This window comes from Triticum dicoccoides, chromosome 4A (genome assembly GCF_002162155.2).
Source record: "Triticum dicoccoides isolate Atlit2015 ecotype Zavitan chromosome 4A, WEW_v2.0, whole genome shotgun sequence".
In the NCBI taxonomy this organism is placed as follows: domain Eukaryota; kingdom Viridiplantae; phylum Streptophyta; class Magnoliopsida; order Poales; family Poaceae; genus Triticum; species Triticum dicoccoides.
In genome coordinates this window covers 147,545,615-147,572,127 of record NC_041386.1, presented here as the reverse complement: position 1 = coordinate 147,572,127, position 26,513 = coordinate 147,545,615, and positions in this window count along the sequence as shown.

The window sequence follows — 26,513 nt, the reverse complement described above, 5'->3', positions numbered from 1 at the left end:
TGCCTAGCCTGCTATAGCCCGGGTCCCCCGGAGTCCTGTTAGCCCAGTGCTACAGCCCGGAATCACTCGCTGATGACCGACATGCTCGATGTGATACATGTATGCCTGTCTCCATAGGTCTGTGCCGCTTTGGGTTCACGACTAGCCATGTCGGCCCGGGTTCTCTGTCATATGGAGGCTAGCGACACTATCATATACGTGAGCCAAAAGGCGCAAACGGTCCCGGGCCATGGTAAGACGACACCTGTGGGATACCGTGCGTGAGGCCGCAAAGTGATATGAGGTGTTACCGGCTAGATCGATGTGACTTGGAATCGGGGTCCTGACATCTGCATTGCTCTTGGCTGTGCCTTTTGCCTGTATCGCTGTAGTTACATTTATAGCTACTTGGTTATGTAGCATCACTCTTCATCTTATCTTAAATATTCTCCATTTTTTCTTATATTGTCACATCTATATTTGCTCTTAACAAAATGTAGAATAAAGGCAATGGTTATGAAGAAGATTCGGTGATAAACTTCTTGAATTGCCCCCCATCAGCATGGACAAGGGATTTATAGAGCCTGCCTTCACCAATAATGTAAGTTTGTCCTTCTCAAGCCTTCAAATTTTGTTGTGTATATTTGGTTAGGCATGACTGCAACAGCTGTTTATTTTTGGTGTTTGCATCAAATTGCATGTTTAAAGTTTATTATGTACTTCATAAACAAAATTTTGTCCTTCTCAATTTAAGTTTTCAGTTGTACAACCAAGTTCCTTCTTCATACCATGTAAATTAAACTATACAGAGCAAGTGATCTTATTTTGCCAATCTGAAATGGGATAAATTGGCAGTGCACTAACCATTGATACTTATGAGTTCTTGATCTGTAATCCAGTGGTGTCGTGAAGCTGCCAACTCCTTCATAATGTCATTTCCTGCCATGCCTTGACCTGAACAATACCATATTGTGTCAATGCTATTTTAAACTGTCTCACTTTATTCGTTAGTAAGAAATGTGATGAATTGTCAGCACTGATACTTATATGTGCAAAACCTATCATCTGTCTGCTTGTTTATCTTTCAGAGTGAGGAGGATATAAGTGGCAAACAAGTGCAGTCTCATCAGCTTGCTCAGCTGCTTGCGCTGCAGCTCCCGAGTAGGGCTAACCTTTCTTGATCTCTATTGAAGTTCTGTCGGTTTTGTATATTATTTTGTCGGCGTGTTTAATTGCACTGGTGGCGATCTTTGATGCCCGGTGTATGTAATTTGTTGTCTTCTTGTACTTTATTATCATAGTGGCGAACTTTGATGCCCAGTGGATGTAATATGCCGTAATTTCTTTACTGTATAGTCTAGGTTTTTTTTCTTATTCACGATGTTGTAGTTATTTTATTGTATATATATATCCTGTCTTCGCAGTAAACTGGCCAAACCGTAAAATTATGGTACATAATTGGGCCGTCATGCAAATCACTATGTATGATCCGCATCATGGGCCCTGTCATCTTGGTCCATTAATAGGCCTAAATGTAAACTGACCCACTAGTAGATTCGGGCCTTTAATAGGCTGAGTAAACCGCCGACCCTATTTTCCCAAGAAAACTCAATGGGCTTTTAGGAGGCTGAAAAGTAGGTTGGGCCTGGAAAGTGCCGAACAGCTCACGGGCCGGCAGCAGGCCGAAATAGACCCCGGCCCATGATTGTGCCAATCAAATCATGGGATTATAACAGGCTAAAATTGTCTCAGTCCTTGTTTGGCCCAATCAGATTATCGTCTATGAGCAGGTCGGATGCAAACGGGGCCGTAGTTAGGCCCAACTATATGACGGGCTTTTAACAGGCCAAAATATATATAGGGCCGAAATGTTAAACGGGCCTTTAACAGGCCGAAACTAATATCAGGCCAAATTACTAAATGGGCCTTTATCAGGTGGGCCCAAAAGCATAGCGTCTAGTTAACGGGTCGAATCGGATATGGGCCATAATTTAGCCCAAAGCCTCTCAATGGGCCGGACCTGATCTGGGCCGTAATTTGGCCCAGAACATGGTAGGCTTTTAACGGGCTGGATCTCATATGGGCCTTTATTAGGCCTGGAACATCGCAGACTGTTAATGGACCGGATCAAATATGGGCCGGCATTTGGCCCAAAACATGGCAGCCTGTTGGGCCGGCCTACTAGTGTCATCAAAATCTTTTGGGCCTTCAGCTGGGCCGACCCATTATGGTCGGCGGAATCTCGTGGGCCTTTAGCTTGGCCGGCCCATTATGGTCCGTAAAATCTTGTGGGCCTTTAGCTGGGCCGGCCCATTATGGTCCGCAAAATCTCGCGGGCCTTTAGCTGGGCCGGCCCATTATGGCCCACAAAATCTTGTGGGCCTTTAGCTGGGCCAACCCATTATGGTCCGCAAAATCTCGTGGGCCTTTTGTTGGGCCAGCCCATTATGGACCGCAAAATCTTGTGGGCCTTTAGTTGGGCCGGCCCATTTAAACTTTATGGGCCACTTTTGGGCCGGTCCACGTGTCAACATTTCATAAGCGCATCTCGCCCATTGGATGAGTGACACCTGTGCCAACGAGGAGCTGACACGTGTTTCCTCCAGCCAATGATGATTTTACACATGGAAAAGCGCCATTGGTCCGGGCTTTTAACGGGTTATCGGATCCAAAACCGAACCAGATAGCTTAACGGCGTTCCGTTACGGTGCATGCCACCTGTCGGTCACCCTTGACGAAAGCACTTCTGTGACGCGCGATTTTTCGTCATGGAAGTGGGCACTTCTGTGATGATAATTTTGGTAATGTCATGGAATACTTCTATGATAGCACATGTATGACTATCTTGATTCTGTCATAAAATTGTCATGGATGTACATGCATGACATAAAACATGACCTACTGTGACAAACATGTATCATCACGGAAGTGTATTTTTTTGTAGTGAAGGTACATCTTCCCATGGCAAGAAAAATCAATCTAGTTGGCCAAACCAAACCAAAATTTGGGAGAAGAAATACGGGGCTATAATAATCATGCATGTAAGAGTTGAGCAAAGACTCAAATAATATTCATGGATAGAACTGATCATAAACTCACAAATCATCGGATCCCAACAAACACACCGAAAAGAGTTACATCAAATAGATCTTCAAGAACATCGAGGAGAACATTGTATTGAAGATCAAAAAGAGAGAAGAAGCCATCTAGCTACTAGCTACGGACCCGTAGGTCCGTGGTAAACTACTCACGCATCATCGAAGGGGCAACAAGGATGATGAACAACCCCTTCGTGATCATTGCCCCCTCCGGCAAAGCGCTGGAAAGGCCTCTAGATTGGATCTCGTGGTTCTGGAACTTGCGGCGGCAAAAACTGTATTTCCTCGACTACCATAGGGTTTTCGAGATTTTCGAGTATTTATAGAGGCGGGGGTAGGTCAAAAGGGTGTCCGTGGGCTCCACTACCCACTAGGGCGCGCCCGGGACCCCTAGAGCGCCCTGGTGCCTAGTGGGCCCCACAGGTCTCCTCCCGTGTGCTCCTTTGGCTCCCTGGGTGTCCTCTGGGCAGAAAAAATTCTCCAAAATGTTTCGTGGCATTTGGACTTCGTTTGGTATTCATACTCTGCAAAGTAGAAAACAAGCAAAAACAACAACTGGTACTGGGTACTATGTCAATAGGTCAGTCCCAAAAAATTATATAAATTTGCTAGTAAATGTATATAAAACATCCAAGATTGATAATATAAAAGCATGCAACAATCAAAAAAACATAGATACGTTGAAGACGTATCAAGGAGTTAGTGGCGTGCATGGCAATGGCGGTCGTGCCCACATGGTCATCATCACCATCATCTTCATCTCCGGACATGTATTCTTCATGGGCAAGTTAGAGCCTTGTCATCTTTCCTCTTTGTGAACTTGGTGAAATTCTTTTTCTTGAGCATAAGCTTCTCGGACACGTCTTCACGTCTCTCAAACGGACAATCATGCACAAAGTGTCTTGGGCTATCAAAATTGTAGCATTTTCTTCGTCTGAACAATCTTCCTTGAAGACTATTCCCGTTGTTTGCCATGGTCCTGGAGTACTTTTTCACTAAGAGAGCCAAGTCTTCCGCAAAGTCATTTGTCGGGCATGAAGTGTCAACATCTTACACACAAGTCTCTTCAACCACTTCTTCGTCCCTTGAAGGTTGACTAACAAGTTTCTTGGCCTTCAAAGCAAGATTGGAGTTCTTGGTTGCTTGAGCAATTGCAAAGGTCTTCTAGGACTTGGTCTCCAAAAGAACATGAGTTGAGAAGGTGGAGACAACTTGAGCCACGGTTAAAGCATTGGTGAATCATCATGACCATGGTATGTTTCGTGAACCATAGCATCTAGGAACTTGTCCTTAATGAAATCATCATTTTACCAAGTGCACCCAAAGGTTCTTAAGTTGAGCACATGAGACTTCAACCTTTGGTACACCTCTTTTTCGGACTCACCCCCATTTCTCACAAATAGATTGACTTCTTGCTTGAGCAAAGTTAGCCATACAAGATTCATCATTTAACTCCACATGAGGTATGAAAGTAAGGGCCTTGATGCTTGTAGCTTGAAGCTGAGCACAAGACTCGGTGCGGGCAATGAGGCCACCTTTGACAACCTTGGAACTAGTCACAAGGAACTCATGTTCCTCACCAAGTCTCGTGTGATCAACTAGAAGCTTTTCAACCCTAACATTAAGGGCATCCTTGTTCTCAAGAGCAAGTTACAAAGCATCATTGGTTTTTAACAAAGCCAATTTGATGAGCCGACAAGTCTTCCTCAACTGATGCTCTCATGACACTCTCTTCATGTAGTTTGTGCTCGAGGAGTTTGACTCTCTCTTTTTCCTCTATGAGGAGGTTTTCAACGTTCTCAATAAAATCATTGTGTTCGGCGAGTGACTTAAGGAGATCACCAAATTAAGCACGAGCTTCACCATGAAGAGTTTCCATGAAAGCCATCAAGGATTCATCATCATTCTCCACGCCCTCTTCACACTCATCGTCCACTATCTCACATGAGACATTGGGAGTGTAGATGGCGGGTTTTGAGATTTGGACTTTGTTTTTACCTCTTTGGCCATAAGGCAGCGATGATTGAAAGGTATGTCCTCGTTTGGAGAGTCTAAGAGGCCAGTGGTGGAGGAGGTGTGATTGCTTGTGATCTGTGTTGGTATTTACCCGAAGAGGAGAGGATTATGCAGCATAACAAACGTAAGTATCTCCCTCAGCTATGATACCAAGGTTATCAATCCAGTAGGAGAACAAAGCAACACTACGTTAATAGCACCTGCACACAAACAACAAATACTTGCAACCCAATGCATAACGGGGGTGTCAATCCCTCCACGGTATTGAGATAGATTATATTGTATAGGTTTTGGTAAATAGATCTAGCAAAAACACAAAATAAAATAAAGAAGGAAAAATCACAGCAAGGTATTTTGGGTTAAATATGATAGGAAAATAGACCCGGGGGCCGTAGTTTTCGCTAGAGGTTTCTCTCAAGAAAATAGCATACGGTGGGTAAAAAAATTACTGTTGGGGAATTGACAGAAAAGTAAATAATTATGACGATATCCAAGGCAATGATCATGTATATAGGCATCACGTCCAAGATTAGTATACCGAACCCTGCCTGGATCTACTACTATTACTCCACACATCGACCGCTAACTAGCATGCATCTAGTGTATTAAGTTCTTGGAAAACGTAGTAATGCAATAAGAACAATGACATGATGTAGAAAAGATAAACCCACGTATGAATAAACCATGTCTCGTTACCCTTAATAGCAACGATACATGCGTGTCATGTCTCTTTCTATCACTGAGATTGAGCACTGCAAGATCAAACCCATCACAAAGCACCTCTTCCCATGGCAAGAAAAATCAATCTAGTTGGCCAAACCAAACCAAAATTTCGGAGAAGAAATACAAGGCTATAACAATCATGCATATAAGAGTGTAGCAAAGACTTAAATAATATTCATGGATAGAACTGATCATAAACTCACAATTCATCGGATCCCAACAAACATACCGCAAAAAAGAGTTACATCAAATAGATCTCCAAGAACATCGAGGAGAACATTGTATTGAAGATCAAAAAGAGAGAAGAAGCCATCTAGCTACTAGCTATGGACCCGTAGGTCTGTGGTAAACTACTCACGCATCATCGGAGGGGCAACAAGGATGATGAAGAACCCCTCCGCGACCATTGCCCCCTCCGGCAAAGCGTTGGAAAAGGCCTCTAGATTGGATCTCATGGTTTTGGAACTTGCGGCAGCGAAAACTGTATTTCCTGAACTCACATAGGGTTTTCGGGATTTTAGAGTATTTATAGAGGCGGGGGTAGGTCAAAAGGGTGTCTGTGGGCTCCACTACCCACCAGGGAGCACTGGGGGCCGTTGGAGCGCCCTCGTGCCTAGTGGGTCCCACGGGCCTCCTCCAGTGTGCTCCTTTGGCTCCCTGGGTGTCTTCTGGGCAGAAAAATTCTCAAAAATGTTTCATGGCGTTTGGACTTCATTTGGTATTCATATTCTGCAAAGTAAAAAACAAGCAAAAAACAACAACTAGCACTGGGCACTATGTCAATAGGGTAGTGCGAAAAAATGATATAAATTTGCTAGTAAATATACATATATAACATCCAAGATTGATAATATAACAACATGGAATAATCAAAAGTTATAGATACGTTGAAGACGTATCAAGGAGGTAGTGGCGTGCATAGCAATGGCGGTCGTGCCCACATGGTCATCATCACCATCATCTTCATCTCTGGACATGTATTCTTCATGGACTAGCTAGAGCCTTGTCATCTTTCCTCTTTGTGAACTTGGTGAACTTCTTCTTCTTCTTGAGCACAAGCTTCTCAGACATGTCTTCACGTCTCTCATACAGACAATCATGCACAAAGTGTCTCGGGCTATCACAATTTTAGCATTTTCTTCGTCTGAACAATCTTCCTTGAAGATTCTTCATGTTGTTTGCTATGGTCCTGGAGTACTTTTTCACTAAGATAGCCAAGTGTTCCGCAAAGTCATTTATCGGGCATGAAGTGTCGACATCTTCCTCACAAGTCTCTTCAACCACTTCTTCGTCCCTTGAAGGTTGACTAACAACTTTCTTGACCTTCAAAGCAAGATTTGAGTTCTTGGTTGCTTGAGCAATTGCAAAGGTCTTATTGGACTTGGTCTCCAAAAGAGCATGAGTTGAGAAGGTGGAGACAACTTGAGCCACGATCAACTTGTGATAATTCAAGTGTTGGTGAATCATCATGACCATGGTATGTTTCGTGAGAACCATAGCATCTACGAACTTGTCCTCAATGAAATCATCATTTTCCCAAGTGCACCCAAAGGTTCTTAAGTTGAGCATAGGAGACTTCAACCTTTGGTACACCTCTTCCATGGACTCATCCTCATTTCTCACAAATAGATTGACTTCTTGCTTGAGAAAAGCCAACCAAGATCTTTGAATTGCTTCATCTCTTTCGAGAGCCTACTCAAGGCAATCCCAAATTTCCTTGGCGGTCTTGAGATGAGCAATGGAGTAACTATAGTCATCGGTCACTGCGGTGCGCAAGATGTTGTGGGAAGTTGCATTGAGTTGATCATCAACAACTTCCCTTGTAGTGATATTGATTGGGTCCTTGGGATTGAATCCATTGACCAGAATCCACCATAGTTGAGTAGACACACTGTGAATATGAGACTCCATATCTAGCTTCCACTTAGCAAACGCATTAGCTTTCAAAGGGGGCGGAGGCCCAAGAGGATTAATGTGAGGGCGTTGCAAGGGTGGGGGTGAGTAAAAAGGTTCCATGGCATTGTACTTAGGAACTTGGGTGCGAGTAGGAGATGCAAGGGGTTCTCTGGAATCATCCGCATCATGGATGGCATTTGGTTCAAATGAGTTTGATGCGGATGTCGAGGGATTTAAGCGAGCATCAATTTCCTCCTCGACCGAGAAATGAACTTCTTTCAACATGGCGGTTTTGAGGTCCACGAATATTGAAAGAATGTTGGCCGTAGTTAAGGGGGCACCCAGGTCAATGGGGGCGGCAGGGGCAATGACAAGGGCAACAAGTGCATTGAGCATGGCGGGGGTAGGTTTTCACCAACCTCCACAAGGGGTGCGACAACTCCCACATTCCCTGGGTCGTACATGTCCTCTAAGGTTGTAAAACCTTATATTGGAGCACGAGGCTCTGATACCAATTGAAAGGATCGATATGGTCGACTAGATGGGGAGTGAATAGGACACTACAAATTTTAATGTTTCTTGTCAATTTTAAGGTTTAGAGGATAAATAGGGTTCACTAGATATGCAACTAGGTGAACACAACCTATATGACAAGCAAGATTGAAGCTAAATATGCTAGGAAACAATCTAATTAGCAAGCCAACAAGCATACAAAGCAAAGTAAAGTGCGGGAAAGGATTAACCACAACTGAGACGAGGATGCAGATTTTATCCCAAAGTTCACTCTTCCTTGGGGAAGAGCTACTCTCCGTTGAGAGCGGTGTTGGAGCCAAAGCTTGCAAAATGCCACCAAAGGCTCGCCGTAATATCTTTTGAGTCACCCCAATGGACGAGCCTCGAATCACTCAGGGTTGGTCTTGAAGGCGACCACCACACCTTTACAAACTTCTCTAGAGCACACCACAAGCAAGGAAGCTTTCGGACGAACCTCTAACCACCTAGGAGCCCAAGCTCCAAGAGTCACAAGTCAATGGTGGAGAAATGTTGCGGGGAATGCGATTTGGTTTGGTCAAAGCGTAGACCGGGTCTTGCTCTCCAATCCCCAAAGTTTCGACAAGTTTGGGTGTAGGGATTGAGAGTATTGAGCAAAATGAGGTGTGGCAATGGTGGAGCTCAACAAGACATTACGGTTAGCGATGGAGGAGGAAGAAGGTGGGTATTTATAGTGTTCTTTGCTAGGTACCTTTTCTGCCCATTGGACCTCGTGCGCACGGGGTGTCCAGGAACTTACATAGGTACCCAGAGAGTTTACATAGTACCCTGTGCACATGGGGGACAACAGACCCCGTGCGCACGGGGTACCTAGAAAGTCCTGACTACCCCGTGCGCACGGGATCAAAAGACCCCGTGCACACGGGGTACCCAGAAACCTTTTGTGGCAAACTTTCTCGGTACCATAGCTAGCACACTACAGATATTTGGTGGTAGGAGTGAGAAGGTGATAACCCAAAAGTATAGGGGATCGCAACCGTTTTTGAGGGTAGAGTATTCAACCCAAATTTATTGATTCGACAGAAGGGGAGCCAAAGAATATTCTCAAGTATTAGAAGCTGAGTTGCCAATTCAACCACACCTGGAAACTTAAAATCTGCAGCAAGGTATTTAGTAGCAAAGTAATATGATAATAATGGTAATGGTGGCAAAAAAGTAACGGTGGCAAAAGTAATATTTTTGGGTTTTACAGTGATTGTAACAATAGCAACGGAAAAGTAAATAAGCGAAGAAAAATATATGAAAAGCTCGTAGGCAATGGATCGGTGATGGAGAATTATGACGGATGCGATCGATCATGTAATAGTCATAACATAGGGTGACACAGAACTAGCTCCAATTCATCAATGTAATGTAGGCATGTATTCTGAATATAGTCATACGTGCTTATGGAAAAGAACTTGCATGACATCTTTTGTCCTACCCTCCCGTGGCAGCGGGGTCCTATTGGAAACTAAGGGATATTAAGGCCTCCTTTTAATAGAGTACCGGACCAAAGCATTAACACATAGTGAATACATGAACTCCTCAAACTGCGGTCATCACCGGTAATGGTCCCTATTATTGTCACTTCGGGGTTAACAGATCATAACACATAATAGGTGACTATAGACTTGCAAGATAGGATCATGAACTCACATATATTCATGAAAAAATAATAGGTTCAGATCTGAAATCATGGCACTCGGGCCCTAGTGACAAGCATTAAGCATAGCAAAGTCACAGCAACATCAATCTCAGAACATAGTGGATACTAGCGATCAAACCCTAACAAAACTAACTCGATTACATGATAAATCTCATCCAACCCATCACCGTCCAGCAAGCCTACAATGGAATTACTCACGCCAAGCGGTGAGCATCATGAAATTGGTGATGGAGGAAGGGTTATGATGACGATGGCAACGGATTCCCCTCTCCGGAGCCCCGAACGAACTCCAGATCAGCCCTCTCGAGAGAGATTAGGGCTTGGGGGCGGCTCCGTATCGTAAAATGCGATGAATCCTTCTCTCTGATTTTTCTCTCCCCGAAAGTGAATATATGGAGTTGGAGTTGAGGTCGGTGGAGCGTCAGGGGGGCCACGAGGCAGGGGGCACGCCCCCACCCTCGTGGACAGGGTGTGGGCCCCCTAACGTGGATCTTTCTTCCACTATTTTTTATATATTCCAAAAATAATCTCCGTTGATTTTCAGGTCATTCCGAGAACTTTTATTTCTGCATAAAAATAACACCATGGCAATTCTGTTGAAAACAGCATCAGTCCGAGTTAGTTCCATTCAAATCATGCAAGTTAGAGTCCAAAAAAGGGTAAAAGTGTTTGGAAAGGTAGATAAGACGGAGACGTATCAGAAGGCTGGTGTATAAGTTTTGGCAATGGCATTCCCACATGACATAAATCCACAATGACCCCTTTTAATAGCGTGATCTTTCCTAGGACTCGAATCGAACCAAAAAGAAAACCTTTGATCCGTCGGTAAACCACGCCTTTAATCTTTTTGAATTGGGGGGTCGCACACCTCCATCAAGAATAACTTGGAACCAATATCCTGAGATAAACTTTAGCAACCTATATTAGTTCCACTGACCATATTGTCATCACACCAAAATATAATATAAGTGACACAGACACTTCCACATGTCAATCATTGATCTTCTCTGAAATCTATTATCAATGTGCATTAGATCAATGACATATATGTTGTTACTAATTACCAAAACGACCTAGGGATTAATTGCACTTTCACTAAGCATTACATCCGTGACAAGTAGACCGTTAAACTTACTACGTCTACTACTATTACCCCGCTTCAAGAGCACTTCTATGCTTGCCTCTCTACGTATTAAGTTCATGACAAACAGAGTAATGCAAGAAGTATGATGACATAATGTAGACAAAAGAAAACCAGGCAATATGATTAAACCCCGCCGTTTTCCCATTAGTAGCAACAATACAAATACGCGCCTCGCTACCCCTCTGTCATAGAGAGAGGACACCGCAAGATTGAACCTAATACAAAGCACCTCTTCTGCTGAAGATAAATCAATCTAGTTGGCCAAACCAAGTGGATAGATAGGGAAGAAATAGAAAGTTATAATAATCACACATAATAAAGTTCGAAGAAGACTCAATTACTTTCAATGAATAACCCAATCATAAACCCACAATTAATCGGATCCCAACAAACGCACCACAAAAGATTACATCGAATCGATCTCCGAAGAGAACATTGAATTGAAGACGAGAGAGAGAGAGAGAGAGAGAGAGAGAGAGAGAGATCTAGCTAATAACTATATATGGACCCATAGATCCTGTTGGAACTATTCGTAGATCATCGGAGGTGTAGCAAGGTTGATGTAGAAGCCCTCCTTGACAGATTCCCCCTTTGGGAGAGTACCGACGAAGGCCTCCATATGGGATCGAGGAAGAATAGGGACTTGCGGCGGTGGAAAAGTTGTTTGGTTGGTGCTTCTCGGGGTTTTCCAATATTTGGGAGTTTATACGCTGGAATTAGGTCAGACAGAGCCACGATGGGTCCACAAGACATCATGGTGTGCCCACCCCCCACCCCCACCCCGGGCACACCCTATTGTCTTGTCGTCTCCTCATTTCTCTTCTAGATTCCCTCGAAAGCTTCCAGGGTCTCTTTTGGTCCAGAAAAAATCGTAAAAAAGTTTCATCATGTTTGCACTCCATTTGGTATGGATTTTCTGTAAAACCAAAAACAAGCAGAAAACAACCACTGGCACTAGGTGAATAGGTTAGTTCCCAAAAATGATATGAAATTGCATATATAATATAAAAGATTGATAATATAAGAGCATGAAATAATAATAAAATAATAGATATGTCGAAGACGTATCAATTACATCTTGTAGTTGATGTTAATTGGTTTATTTGGTGGAAGATCATATGTTCAGATTGTTAATCATATATTTTTCTCCTCTAATCATGAACATGAGTATGATTTGTGAGTAGTTCCATTTGTTCTTGAGGACATGGGAGAAGTCTTGTTATAAGTAATCATGTGAAGTTGGTATTCATTCAATATTTTGATGAAGTGTATGTTGTTCTTCCTCTATTTTTTTCAAAAAGGGGGGTCTCCCCGGCCTCTGCATCAGAACGATGCATACAGCCAACTTAATAAAATAGCAAATAGGTTCAACAAAGGTCTGAAAGTCTCAATGAAAGTAGAGAAAAGGTCACAGTGAGCCAATAAAAAAGTAGCCATAAAGACACAACCGGCTCGCATAAGAAAGATAGGGAAACTAATTGCCTATCCTATTACATGACAGCCATCCAAACCGGTTGAAAATATCCCGTGCTACCATCTCCCACCCAATAGATCCAGTAACCAAACGCTCCCTGGCCTTCGTCGGAGTGAGTAGCGACCACATACGGATCAACGCAGTGGCTCAGAAGATAAACTGCAAAAAATGAATATTTGTTGTTTTGTTAAAAACCAAATCATTTCTGCAGTTCCAGACTGCCCACAATAAAGCACATACTCCTACGTGAATGTGTCTCGCTGTTTCGTACTCTATCCTGTAAAGCCACGTCCCAAATAACGTGCTGACAGAATTCAGAGGAGTAATGTTAAAGGCTATGTGTACCGTCCGCCATAGAACTTTTGCCAGCGGGCAGTCAAGAAAAAGGTGTTTGATAGTTTCACCCTGATCACAAAAACTACATCTAGTAGGTCCTGTCCAGTTACACTTTGCCAGATTGTCCTTAGTTAAAATGACTTGTTTATGTAAAAACCACATAAACACTTTAATTTTCAAAGGAACTTTGACTTTCCAAACATATTTGGAACTAGGAATGGAGTTAGAATTGATAACATCAACATACATGGATTTAATTGTAAACTCTCCAGTCCTAGTAAGCTTCCAGTGCAACTGATTGGGCTGTTGAGACAGCTGAACCTCCATCAGTCTACTCACTAAATGGAGCCAAGCTTCCCAATGATTTCCAGCTAGCGTCCTCCTGAATTGAATATTGAGGGGGTGGACTAAAGTACTGTTGCAACGTAAGTGTCTCGTCGTCGAACAATACTATAAAGAGACGGGTATTGAAGCGTGAGGGGTGTTTCCCCAGAATCGCGTGTTGGTGCCATTTCCGATTATAAACTTTGTCCTATTGAAAAAAACTGATTTGACTCTCATCAGCCCTTTCCAAAAAGGCGAGTCCGTCAGCCTCGCTGTCACCTGGGACAAAGTTTTCGAGTGAAGATACTTACTACGGATAACTTAGACAGCCACTTGCTGAGAAGACATATGTTCTTGACTTCAAGATTTTCAATGCCAAGACCCCCTTGGTCTTTTGGTCTACAAATAATATCCCATTTGGAGAGTCTGTATTTTCTTTTTAGTTCATCACTCTGCCAGAAGAATCGGGATCAATAGAAGTCCAGCCTTTTCCTAACTCCAACTGAAACCTCTAAAAAAGACAAGAGAAACATAGGCATACTCGTGAGAACCGAATTAATAAAAATTAATGAGCCTCCGTATGACATGAGCTTGCCCTTCCAGCAGATCAGTTTCTTCTCAAATCGATCCTCAATGCACTTCCATTCTCTGTTTGTCAGCTTACGATGGTGAATTGGTATACCCAAATACGTAAAAGGTAAAGTCCCCAATTCGCACCCAAACAATGGCCTATAAGCCTCTTGTTCCTCATTGGCTCTTCCAAAACAGAATAATTCGCTTTTATGGAAGTTAATCTTTAAACCGGTCAATTGTTCAAATAAGCATAACACCAGCTTCATGTTTCTCGCTTTTGCCAAGTCATGCGCCATAAAGATGATAGTATCAATGGCGTACTGTAGAACAGACACACCTCCATCAACTAGATGAGGCACCAAGCCACCTACCTGACCAGCCTCCTTAGCCCTTCCTATTAGAATTTCCTACATATCGACTACAATGTTGAACAAAATAGGAGACATCGGATCACCTTGTCTCAGGCCCTTATGTATCTGGAAATAATGACCTATGTCATCATTCACTTTAATTCCAACACTCCCTTTTTGCGTGAAAGATTCTACCTGGCGTCGCCAGGCTTCATCAAAACCTTTCATACGCAAGGCCTGTTGAAGAAAAGGCCATTTGACATTATCATACGCTTTCTCGAAATCCACCTTGAAAACAACTCCATCTAGTTTTTTGTGTGAATTTCATGCAGCATTTCATGAAGGACCACAACCCCTTCTAGGATGCTTCTGTCCGGCATGAAAGCAGTTTGGGAATGTTGCACCACAGAATGCGCAATCTGCGTGAGCCTATTAGTCCCTACCTTGGTGAAAATTTTGAAACTAACGTTAAGAAGACAGATCGGTCTGAACTGCTCAATTCTCACAGCCTCTATTTTCTTAGGAAGCAGAGTTATCGTTCCAAAATTGAGGTGAAATAACTTAAGCTATCCGGAGAATAAATCATGGAACATCGGTATCAAATCCCCCTTAATAATATGCCAACACTTTTTATAAAACTCTGCCGGAAATCCATCCGGCCCTCGAGCCTTATTATTTTTCATCTGTTAAATGGCTTCAAATACCTCTTTCTTCGAAAATGGGGCAGTCAAAATATCATTCTCATCGGCAGCAAGTTGAGGAACATCCTCAATCCTAGACTCATCCAGGGATACACAATTATCCTCCGGAGGCCCAAACAACTGCTTGTTGTATTCGGTTATGTATAATTTTAGGTTTTCCTGTCCTAAAATCATTCCTTCATCTTGCTCAAGCTGAAAGATTCTTTTCTTTCTGTGCTTGTAATTGGTGATCATGTGAAAGAATTGAGTGTTCGCATCCCCCTGGACAACTTTGCGAACCTTAGCTCGCAGTGCCCACTTCAATTCTTCTTCACGGAGAAGTTCTTTCAATCTCATCTCCGCATCAAGTTTAGCATGAAGCTCCATGGTCTATAGAATTTTGGACTCGGCTTTTAAATCTAGGGACTGAATAAGTGTAAGGAGCCTTTCCTTTTCAACCTTATAAATCCAACTAAGATGCTTAGCCCACCCACGCAAGAAACTTCTCGAGTGCCTTATCTTATTCTACCAACGCTCAACTGAAGTCCTACCTCCTACATCCTTAGCCCATTCCCTGGCTATCAGATCCAAGAAGCCTTCTCTTTCAAACCATGCCAATTCAAAGGAAAAGGAATTTTTGTTCCCCATGTGGGTTGCCTCACTAGAGTCCAGTAAAGGTGTGTGGTCAGATATTCCGCGTGATAGCGCCTGGACCGTTACCAAGGGAAATTTCTATTCCCATTCGACGCTCGCAAGGACTCGATCCAGCTTCTCAAACGTCGGGTTTGGCAAGGTATTAGCCCAGGTGAATTTTCTACCCGAAAGCTCTATCTCTCTCAGATCCAAGCTTTCAATAATGGTATTAAACATGAACGACCACCTGCCGTCGAAATTATCATTGTTCTTTTCCTCTCTTCTTTTAATAACGTTGAAATTACCCCCAACCAAGATTGGAAGCTGCTCGGAACCGCAAATTCGAACAAGATCTGCCAAAAACTCTGGTTTGAGTTCGGGATGTGCGGCACCATATACTGCCACCAGTGCCTAATTAAACCCATCGGCCTTCGACCTAACCCAAAACTTAACTATGAAATCTCCCATCACTACGCTTCGGACTTCCAGCGATTTGCATCTAACTCTAAGTAAGATCCCACCCGATCTTCCTCTTGGATGAAGGCAGTGCTAATAAAAATCGACACCTCGTGATAAAGTACTGAGAAACTGGGGAGAAAAATTATCTCTACCAGTTTCTGAGAGAGCAATAAAATCCAACCTATGCTCGATAGAAGCATCTGCAAGAAACCTTCTTTTAGCCAAGTCTTTCAGACCTCTGCTATTCCAAAAGATTCCTCTCATATTTCATCATGAATTTTTTTAGTAGTACGGATCCTAGCACTTCTACGCACCACCGAAGCAGGGTAAATCTTCCGCTTCCACTTGCGTTTAGGTTTGTTTTGATCCTCCACCCAGTCCTCACAACCGGGCTCCATGGACCTAACTACCTCAGCTTCAAAAGTATCATCCTCTTCCTCTGTCTCAGAAAGGGATGGTGCAAGATCCGCACAAAAATTATCGAGAACCCTGACTCCCAACACATCTACGTCAGAATCATTCATGGGTTTGACCGCTGCTAAGTTTCGAATCATTTCTAAAGCGTGTTCCGCTTCCAAATCCAGGATATCATTTACGGAGTTAGAGATTTCACTATCATTACTACCTAGTGAAACTCCTAATTGATTTGCATTATTAATAATCTCATTATTAGAAAAATGCAAAATGGAATTAGAGTGTTGACCGACATACCAGTAGTGACCTCAATGTCACGAAGCTTGGCCGCCCTCATGGCGCACCGCTGATGCATGTCATCAACCTCCGGATGATCCTGGAGGCGGCAGCTCATCCATCGCCCATCAGATACTGGATCTGGAATCCCTCCATAAGCGACGACCTCCTCCCAAGTCGCCCCGCTCGAGGTAAGGCGTCCAGCCTCACCCCCAACACACTGCGGGGCTGCACCACTCGAAGAAGCGGCATGTGCTACAGCTAGCAGCAGTGAGGAGCTCCGTGGCCCCGTCGACGTCAGCCTCGAGCCGTCTCCCTGGGACGCAGGCACGCAGGGGGAGGGGAGTGCGTGGGCCGCCTGCCCGTACTCCCCGACCGACCCGGCCCTCTGGCTAGAGGGAGCCGCGAGCACCACAGCAGGTGCGACCACCCTAGCTGCCAGAGCAGAAGAACGGGCCGATGAGGGAGTCCTGGACTAAGGGGTCCTCGGGCGTTCGGCCTATTGGATATGGGACGGACTGATGGGCCGTGAAGATACAAAGCCGAAGAATCTACCCGTGTTCGGATGGGACTCTCCTTGGCGTGGAGGGCAAGCTTGGCGACCAGATATGAAGATTCCTTTCTCTGTAACCGACCCTATGTAACCATAGATTCCCCCGGTGTTTATATAAACCGAAGGGCCTGGTCCGTAGAGGGGAATCCTGATAATCATAGTCAGGCTAGACTTTTAGGGTTTAGCCATTATTATCTCGTGGTAGATCAACTCTTGTAATACTCATATTCATCGAGATCAATCAAGCAGGAAGTAGGGTATTACCTCCATAGAGAGGGCCCAAACCTGGGTAAACATTGTGTCCCCCGTCTCCTGTTACCATCGATCCTAGATGCACAGTTTAGGACCCCCTACCCGAGATCCGCCGGTTTTGAGATCGACATTGGTGCTTTCATTGAGAGTTCCACTGTGACATCGTCAAAAGGTTTGATGGCTCCTTCAATCATTTACAATGACACTGTCCAAGGGGAAGTCTTCCTCCCCGGACAGATCTCCGTGTTCGGCGGCTTCACACTGTGGGCTAACTCACTTGGCCATCTGGAGCAGATTGAAAGCTACGTCCCTGGCCATCATGTCAGATTTGGAAGCTTGAACTACGTCATGGATATCCGTGGAGACTTAATCTTCAACGGATTCGAGACCACGGCAGCCGCTCCCTGCCACCACGATGAACATGATGTAAATCTGTCATCGGTCCATGCACAGGAGATAGTACATGTAGCTGCTCTGGCCATAGATCCGGAGCAGATCACGCCATCTGAAGACGGGAAGCTCAACCCCGCCGCAGAAGCCGCAGACTCAGCAGCGTTGGAGCCGCACACATACTTAACTTCAAGTGACATCTATTTCACGGGAACTACGGACTCGTCTCTGGCTACAGGTTCCGAACCTTATGCGTCCGCATACGTCAAGCTTGATCGGTCATCGATCGTCGAATTCAGCTCCACGGACATCTTCCGACACTCGCCCTTGGGCAACGTGTTAAACTCGTTAAGAGCACTATCCTTAGCAGGGGGGCTCACAGCCGAACTGTATCTGGTTCGAACTGGAGGCTGACAACGGAGAATTTTGCTTCCCACCCACCGCCCACTTCATACACACTATCAAAGACTTAACCGACACGCCCGATTACGGCTCCGAAGACATTGATGGTATGGATGATGATGCCGATGAGGAGCCGGGCCAAGGCCCGCCGTTTACCGGACTCTAGACGGCCACCTCTTCCTACAACGTGTACATGGTGGATACACCTAAAAGAACTAACGACGATGACAAAGAAGATCCAGTTGAGGAGGAACCTCTTGTGATACAACCAAAATGCCGACGTCAGTGGTGCCGCTCTAAGTCGCGTCATGGAATAGACGGTGATACTGGAACAGGGGAAAATGACACTCCGAATGGTGCCGAAGACAACAAAGACCCCGTTGATGCAACTGTCGTACAAAACGAACGGGAAGACGGGCAAGTTAGCCCTGATGGACAGGCCACCCACGAAGACTCAGAGGACACTAATTATCTTCCGCTCTCCAAGGATGAGGCGAGCCTCGGCAGCGAGGATTTCATCGTGCCTGAGGAACCTCAGGAGCAGGAGCGCTTTAAACGCCGACTAATAGCCACTGCAAGGAGCCTGAAAAAGAAGCAGCAGCAGCTTCAAGCTGACCAAGATCTGCTCAATGACAGATGGACTGATGTCCTAGCAGCCGACGAACACGGCCTCAAGCTCCCAGCCAAAAGCTACCCGGGGCGCAAATTACTACCTCAGATCGATGACGAGGCGCCGAAGCACATACCATCATCGCGCAATGCAGCTGAACGACCACCACGTGGTCGGGATAAAGTGGCAACTCAAGCCGAACACCGGCCCGCCCTGCCTCATCATAAAGGTAGAAGCAAAACAGCTCGAGGTCATTACATATGACCTTCGGCAAGACCTGGACAACATAACTGGACATACGAGATCGATCTAAGGATCACGAGGACGTGCCCCGACACGTGACGACGGCTATCTATTCGGACGTGACAAGCCTAGTCACTCCCGGGCCGAAAACCATAGACTGACTCCATTGGAGCTACGTCGCAATGTGGCCCAACATAGAGGCGCCACACACCCTCTTTGCTTCACAGACGAAGTAATGGAGCACGAATTCCCAGAAGGGTTTAAACCCGTAAATATCAAATTATATGATGGAACAACTGATCCCGTGGTATGGATTGAGGATTTCCTTCTCCATATCCACATGGCCTGCGGCGATGACCTTCATGCCATCAAATCCCTCCTGTTAAAACTCAAAGGTCTAGCTCGGCACTGGTTAAACAGTCTGCTCGAAAATTCTATTGGCAGCTGGGAGGATTTGGAAGACGCCTTCCGCGACAACTTCCAAGGCACATATGTCCGGCCACCAGACACCGATGACTTAAGCCATATAGTTCAACAGCCCAGAGAATCAGCTAGGAAGCTCTGGACTAGGTTCTTAGTTAAAAAGAACCAAATCGTTGACTGTCCAAACGTGGAAGCCCTAGCAGCCTTCAAACACAGCGTGCGGGACGAGTGGCTCGCCCGCCACATCGGTCAAGAAAAACCAAAATCCATGCCAGCCCTTACCGCTCTGATGACCCACTTTTGCGTGGGAGAAGACAACTGGCTCGCTCATAGAAGCAACAGTGCCAACGATCTGGGCACTTCCGAAGTCTGAAATGGCAACGGCAAACCTTGACGCAGCAAACATAAATGTCGCAATGATAATGAAAGAACACGCGACAAAGCGGTCAATGCCGGATTCAGCGGCCCCAAACCCGGTCAACTGAAAAAACCATTCAAGGCAAACAGAGACGAACCATCCAATTTAGACAAAATATTGGATCGGCCCTGCCAGATTCATGGCAACCCTGATAAACCAGCTAATCACACCAACAGAAGTTGTTGGGTCTTCAAGCAGGCAGGTAAGCTCAACGCCGAACACAAGGGGAAAAGGCCGCCCAGTGATAGCGATGACGAAGAGATTCACCAACCAAATACCGGGGGTCAGAAGCAATTTCCCCTGAGGTAAAAACGGTGAACATGGTATACATGACACACGCCCCTATAGAGGAGCATGAGACGTACTCCCTCCAGATTGAGGGTCATACTACGTTCCCTCCAGCCGGAGTACAAGTCGGTCTTATTAAACCGCATACCTTGTCGGCCATTAAGCCGCCGGTCTCCATTCAGCAGGACCGACCAATTATGAATCTGGACTAGCAGTTCGGCCTCCGCTGTCCGCATCATACACCCGCGAAATCTATACCGCGCATACATAACTATGCACTTAAAATACCATGGGCATCGGCGGAGGCACAATACGGACGGGCCTACGAGTACTTCCATAACCCCCTTCTTTTCTTTTCTTTTCTGGCCACTTTTTCTTTTTTCATTATCCTTTATCACAGGTTACTCGTAGGTTGGTCATCTCACCGACTCTATCGGAGTTCCGGTATGTACATTCATCCAAAAGTTACTCCCTTTAAGGAGCCCCTTCATCGAGGAAAGGCGGCGCAGACGTGTGACAGGAGGTCCAAAACAACTTTTTGTAGACCACACTCTCTATTTTGCGAGCCTTTAAAGTGCCTTCTACATCAGCCGTCGACCCTTGGCATGTCAAATAGCTAGGGTCGTGGCATTATTATATACATAGAGAGTTCTAGTGAATATAATATATATCCAGTATTCACTTTTCTCTTAAAAACTATATTTTGCTCCTTGTGTTATTTCACACGCCCTGCCAGGGGCTCGATATGGGAACAAACTAAATTGCCAACAAGTCCGAACAGCTTTATAGCATACTTCGGCGTCGCGAGTTTGGCCTTATACGCATCAGCTTCAAATCATGTCTTGGGTCAATAGTTGGGTTGCGGCTCATGTGCTTGCTACCGTCCGTTCCGCTCTATCGGCTAAGGTAGTAAAGGGAGAACTACTGTGATTGTGCCCTGGTTTACCCAGATGAGCACCTCAGTAGGGAAAGCCGAAAACTAACTGTCATGATGCGGCGAGAGCTGGTCAACCACTCGACGACTTATCGGAATCTTTCGTGATTCCCTCCGTATCACATGAAGGACCTTTCTTTAGGTCACACATGTAAACGCACCACATTGGGATAACAGCGTACATACCAGGGTTTATATCGTAGACCCACCATAAAACTCATATGGCTAAGTGAAAGTGTTAACACCCTATAGTCCGATTGCCTCATTCACCGCATTGACACCTCCTTCATGGACCAAGACGTTGGGTTAAGAGTGATCATGTGCTTTTCCGAACACCCCTGTATTTTCCACGTGGGGGCTGAAGCCGACGACTGGAAAACCTTCAGATTATGTAAAAACGGCCACACAGGAGGAACCAAAAGCTTTCAAGCAAAAATCATAATATTGTCATCATATTGTCTATTACAATTCAATACATTTCATCCAAATATCATATCTTTCGAGCACTAACCCTCTATCAAGCGGGCACCCTCTAAGACGCCCTTGAAATAGTGTTCGGGTGCGTGATGGTCCTTACCCTTGAGGGGACTCCTCGCTGCAACATCAGTGGCCTTCATCTTGGCCCAGTATGTTTTGACATAGGCAAAGGCCATCCGTGCACCTTCAATGCACGTGGAACGCTTAACGGCGTCGATACGCGGCAGCGCATCCACAAGCCGCTGCACCAAACCGAAGTAACTATTCAGAATGGGCTCAGTAGGCCACTGCCGGACTATGATGTCCTTCATGGCGGAACCAGATATCCTGTGGAGCTCGGCCCACTGGGCCATCTGTTCATTTAGTAAAAACTGACGCATTGGCGTGCCGAACTGTGACCAAAAAAGCTTCTCCATGGCACACCCTTCCTACACTTGGTAAAATTGCGCCGCATTGTAGGCACTCTTTGGTGGGTCCAAAAATGTGTTCGGAGAGCTCCACATTTCATTAAGCGGGGAATACTTCGGATCGTTGAACTTCGTCTGTAATAAGAAAGGCTTACCAGCCGATATCTCCCCAGCTTGCCGGATCTCTTCCCGAGCCGCTCTAGACTCAGATCGTGCTTCTTTCGCCTCTTGTAAGGCCTTGTTGAGATCGGCCGCTTTGGCCTTGTTATCCTTCTTGAGGAATTCACACTGGACGGCGGTTTCCTCCAGCTTGCGCGCCATGGTAGAAATTCTTTCCTCACACTAGCACCGAGCAGCCTGTTTGGTTTTTTACTCTTTAGCCACCTTATGGGCAGCCAAATTACTCGTCCAGGCTTGCTCCTTGGCAAGGACAAGCTCAACCCGAAGGGCCTCGACCGCAGCAGCACCATCTGTAGTTATGCGTGTCTCTGTATACAATTCTAGCTTCATGCTCATGTTATCATGCATACATATACTGACTGACCAAAAAGCATACCTTGCGCCTCGTCAAGACGCCTGTTGATCAGCATGATGTCATCATCCGCCTCATCAATCTTCCGTTGCAGATCCGCAACCTCTGCGGATCGGGCAGTAACAGGGGAGGTAACAGCCTGTGTTCCAAGTAGTGAAATTATTTCCTCGATAAATATTTTTGATCCTCTGATTGCCTCCCTTGGGAAGCCTATCAGAGTCTCAGGGGCTACTATCTATACACAGGAGTATTTTGTGAATAAAACACAATTGAAAGCATTACAACACAAACCTCGAAGCCTCTTAGCAAGCTCGTGAAGGCCTCATTCAATCCGCTTTTTGCGGACAGGACCTTTTCAACCACCATACCCATCAAGGTACGATGGTCTTCAGAGACGGACGCCTGTCGTAGCATGTTCGTCAATATATCCAATGCTTCTAGATCTCCGGAAGTTTTCGTAGCAGCACGGCCCCCTTCAAAGGGATCCGTTCATTCGCCCCTAGAGTTGTCTCCGGCTGAAAGCCGGACAGTCCGGGGCCTTTATTGTTGGTCCACCGGACCCTGGGCTACCGAAGTATCACCTTCCGTTCGTGTTTTCGTCATCCCTCGCATCACTTGTGGATTAGGAGACCCTCCGGGACGACACCTCGAAGTCATCCTCCTTATTGGGCGAGGAGACTGGTGGAGGCGTCTCGCTTTCCATCATCTCTAGGAGAAGATCTCATGAGGAAGATGATTGTTGAGGAAGACTGTGCGCCGGGCTACAAAAACATACATTCTAGATGTTACCCTCGTCACAGGAGAGGAACAGGGTATGTGTAAAACACCCTTGTTCGCTTACGATTTAGGCTTGTCCTCGCTGGGGGACTGCGCAATAACGTCGTCCTTCAAGCCCGAGCTTCCCGACAGGGGCATCTTGCCTTGCTTGGGAGCCTTTTCCTCCCAATCTTCGGAGACGGCCCTTTTCTTACCATGGGGAGAATGAATGTTGGCTTCTCCTTTACTTTTGTCTTTGGGCGATGGGATTTTCATCTCCCCGGACATGGCATCTAATATATCTTCGGGATGGAGGCCACCTTTGGTCCTCCCGCTCTTCGTCTTGTCCTCCTTCGTAGGCATATGGTATGGTGCCGGGGCCAGCATCCTTGTTAATATGGAATCCGCTGAGTCTTCGGGAAGGGGGGCCGAACACCTGATTCGCTCTGCTTTCTTTATCCAACCCTGGAAGAGGATGGTATGGTCAGTATTGCACTATGGCATACATTGCTGAAAAATTGTTCGGAAATAGAGCGCTTACCGAGGTATCCGGATGGTTGCGGTCGAGATCGATGTCTTCGGTGGTGTCCGGCCACTATTTTCGTTTCCCAAAAACAGCTTCCACATTCCTTTGTGTGAAATACCGAAGAAGTCTTGGAGGGTCCGTGGTCCTTCCGGGTTAAACTCCCACATACGGAGAGGCCGCTGCTGGCACGGCAGAACCCGGTGGACTAGCATTACTTGAACCACATTGATAAGACTGACGTCCTTCTCAAGGAGGCTTCAGATGCGGCTCTATAGAGTCTGCACTTCGTCAATTGATCCCCAGTCTAGTCCTTTATTAATCCAGGACGCAAGCTGTAACGGAGGGCCAGATCGAAACGCATGTATAGCTGCCCACTTGGCACCGCGGGGTTCAGTGACATAAAACCACTCCCACTGCCATAGGTCAGGAGTTTCGGAGAAAGAGCCTTTCGGCCAGGGAGCATTGATAAGTTTGCTCACTGTAGCACCTCCGCACTCCGCTTGTTCCCCGTCGATTACCTTCGGCTTCACACTGAAGGTCTTGAGCCATAAGCCAAAGTGTGGGGGAATGCGGAGAAATACCTCGCACGTGACAATGAACATCGAGATGAAAAGAAAAGAATCTGGGGCTAGATCGTGAAAATCTAGTCCATAGTAAAATTAGAGCCCCCGGACGAAGGGGTGAAGAGCGAATCCTAGCCCTCGTAGGAAGTGGGAGATGAATACAACCCTCTCGGCGGATCTGGGAGTAGGAATAACCTGTCCTTGAGTAGGGAGCCTGTGGGGAATCTCTGTGGTCAGGTATCTGGTCGTACGAAGCTTCGTGATGTCCTCCTCTGTAACAGAAGAGGCCACCCATCAGCCCTGAGGGCTGGATCCAGACATGATTGGGAAGCTTGAAGCGATGAAGTCGAGCCTTGGGTGCTAGAACTCGAAGTTGGAAGGGCTAAGGAAAAGGTTGGCGCAAAACTAGGCGGCCCTTGGCTCCTTTATAAAGGCAACGGATATCGAACGCCTCCACCTAAGCCTGAAAACCTGCCTTTTCTAAAGGAATCATACCAATGGAACGGTTGGGTTATCCATGTTCATATTGGTGATAATCCCATGATAAGGGGACACGATCTCTGCTTCGACAAGACGTGCCATAAAAACCGCACCTCGAAACATGGAACGGCGGGACAAGAAACAGTTCGAAATAATGACCGGGCAAACGTGATGTCACGTTACAAAAAGTTGTCAGCAGATTGGACTCGTGAAATATTATACTCTCTACAGCTGTGTGTGATACTTGTGTTGCAGATCCGGACACATTCGTTTCATCCGAAGACTATCTTGGAGTATTCCGAAAAGGGAACTCGCCTTGCAATGCCGAAGACAATCTGCGCACTGGACACCTTGTCATTAAAGTCTGGTTCAGGGGCTACTGAGGGAGTCCTGGACTAAGGGGTCCTCGGGCGTCTGACCTATTGGATATGGGCCGGACTGATGGGCCGTGAAGATACAAAGCCGAAGACTCTACCCATGTCCGGATGGGACTCTCCTTGACGTGGAGGGCAAGCTTGGCGACCAGATATGAAGATTCCTTTCTCTGTAACTGACCCTATGTAACCCTAGATTCCCCCAGTGTTTATATAAACCGGAGGGCCTGGTCCGTAGAGGGGGATCCTGATAATTATAGTCAGGCTAGACTTTTAGGGTTTAGCCATTATGATCTCATGGTAGATCAACTCTTGTAATACTCATATTCATCGAGATCAATCAAGCAGGAAGTAGGGTATTACCTTCATAGAGAGGGCCCGAACCTGGGTAAACATTGTGTCCCCTGTCTCATGTTACCATCGATCCTAGATGCAAAGTTCAGGACCCCCTACCCAAGATCCACTGGTTTTGACACCGACAGCCGAGGCGACCTGCCCAGGACCCCCTCCCCTAGCCACAGCCGCCACCGTCAGCTCCCTCGCCCGGGATGAGACAACGGTCAGAGTGGGAGAACAAGGGGCCACCTACCCAATATCCTCCCCCTCCCTCAACCGAGGTCATCTCAGAGACAATCACCTCCAAGCCCCCGACCACGGGACCTTCAACAACATCAAAATCCAGGGTAGGTAGCGTGCGCTCAAGCACGTCATCAGACTCCATCTGATCACTCCAGAGTCAGGGAGGAGCAGAAGCTGGCTCAAACGACCCAAATCTCAGAGTGTTCATTGGCACCGAAGAGGATGGTGCCGTCCCGTCCCCGGGCATCTGAGAAACGGACCCCGATCCGTTGGACAACTCTCGTCCAACATCATCCACTGGCGCCTCCTTAGCACCCGAACTATCATCTCCCTCGTGCATGTCTACATCAGTCCCAGCGAGAGCCTCAGCGAAAAGATCGATATCCTCAAACTCAATCTCGAGGTTGTATATCTGGCCCCTATATGTCAACTTAACCACATCAAGCACAAACTCAATATCCAGAACACTCACCAGCAGTCGGGCCACCCCATTAGCTCGGGTAAAGGCCATATCCACTCTCTCAGTTTTCCCAACCAAAATTCCCAAGCTAGCAACGACCTGAGCATCCTGCGGCGGCTTCGAGGGAGCCCCACAAAAACGTAACCATACCTGAGTAAGAGGCTTCCCCTGTGGCTCAACCTTCTTCCACTCATGAAACTCTAGGATGCATTTTGTGCCAGGCACTCTGCACAACCCGAAACTCATAAGTCGTTGCAAGTCCTCAACAGAA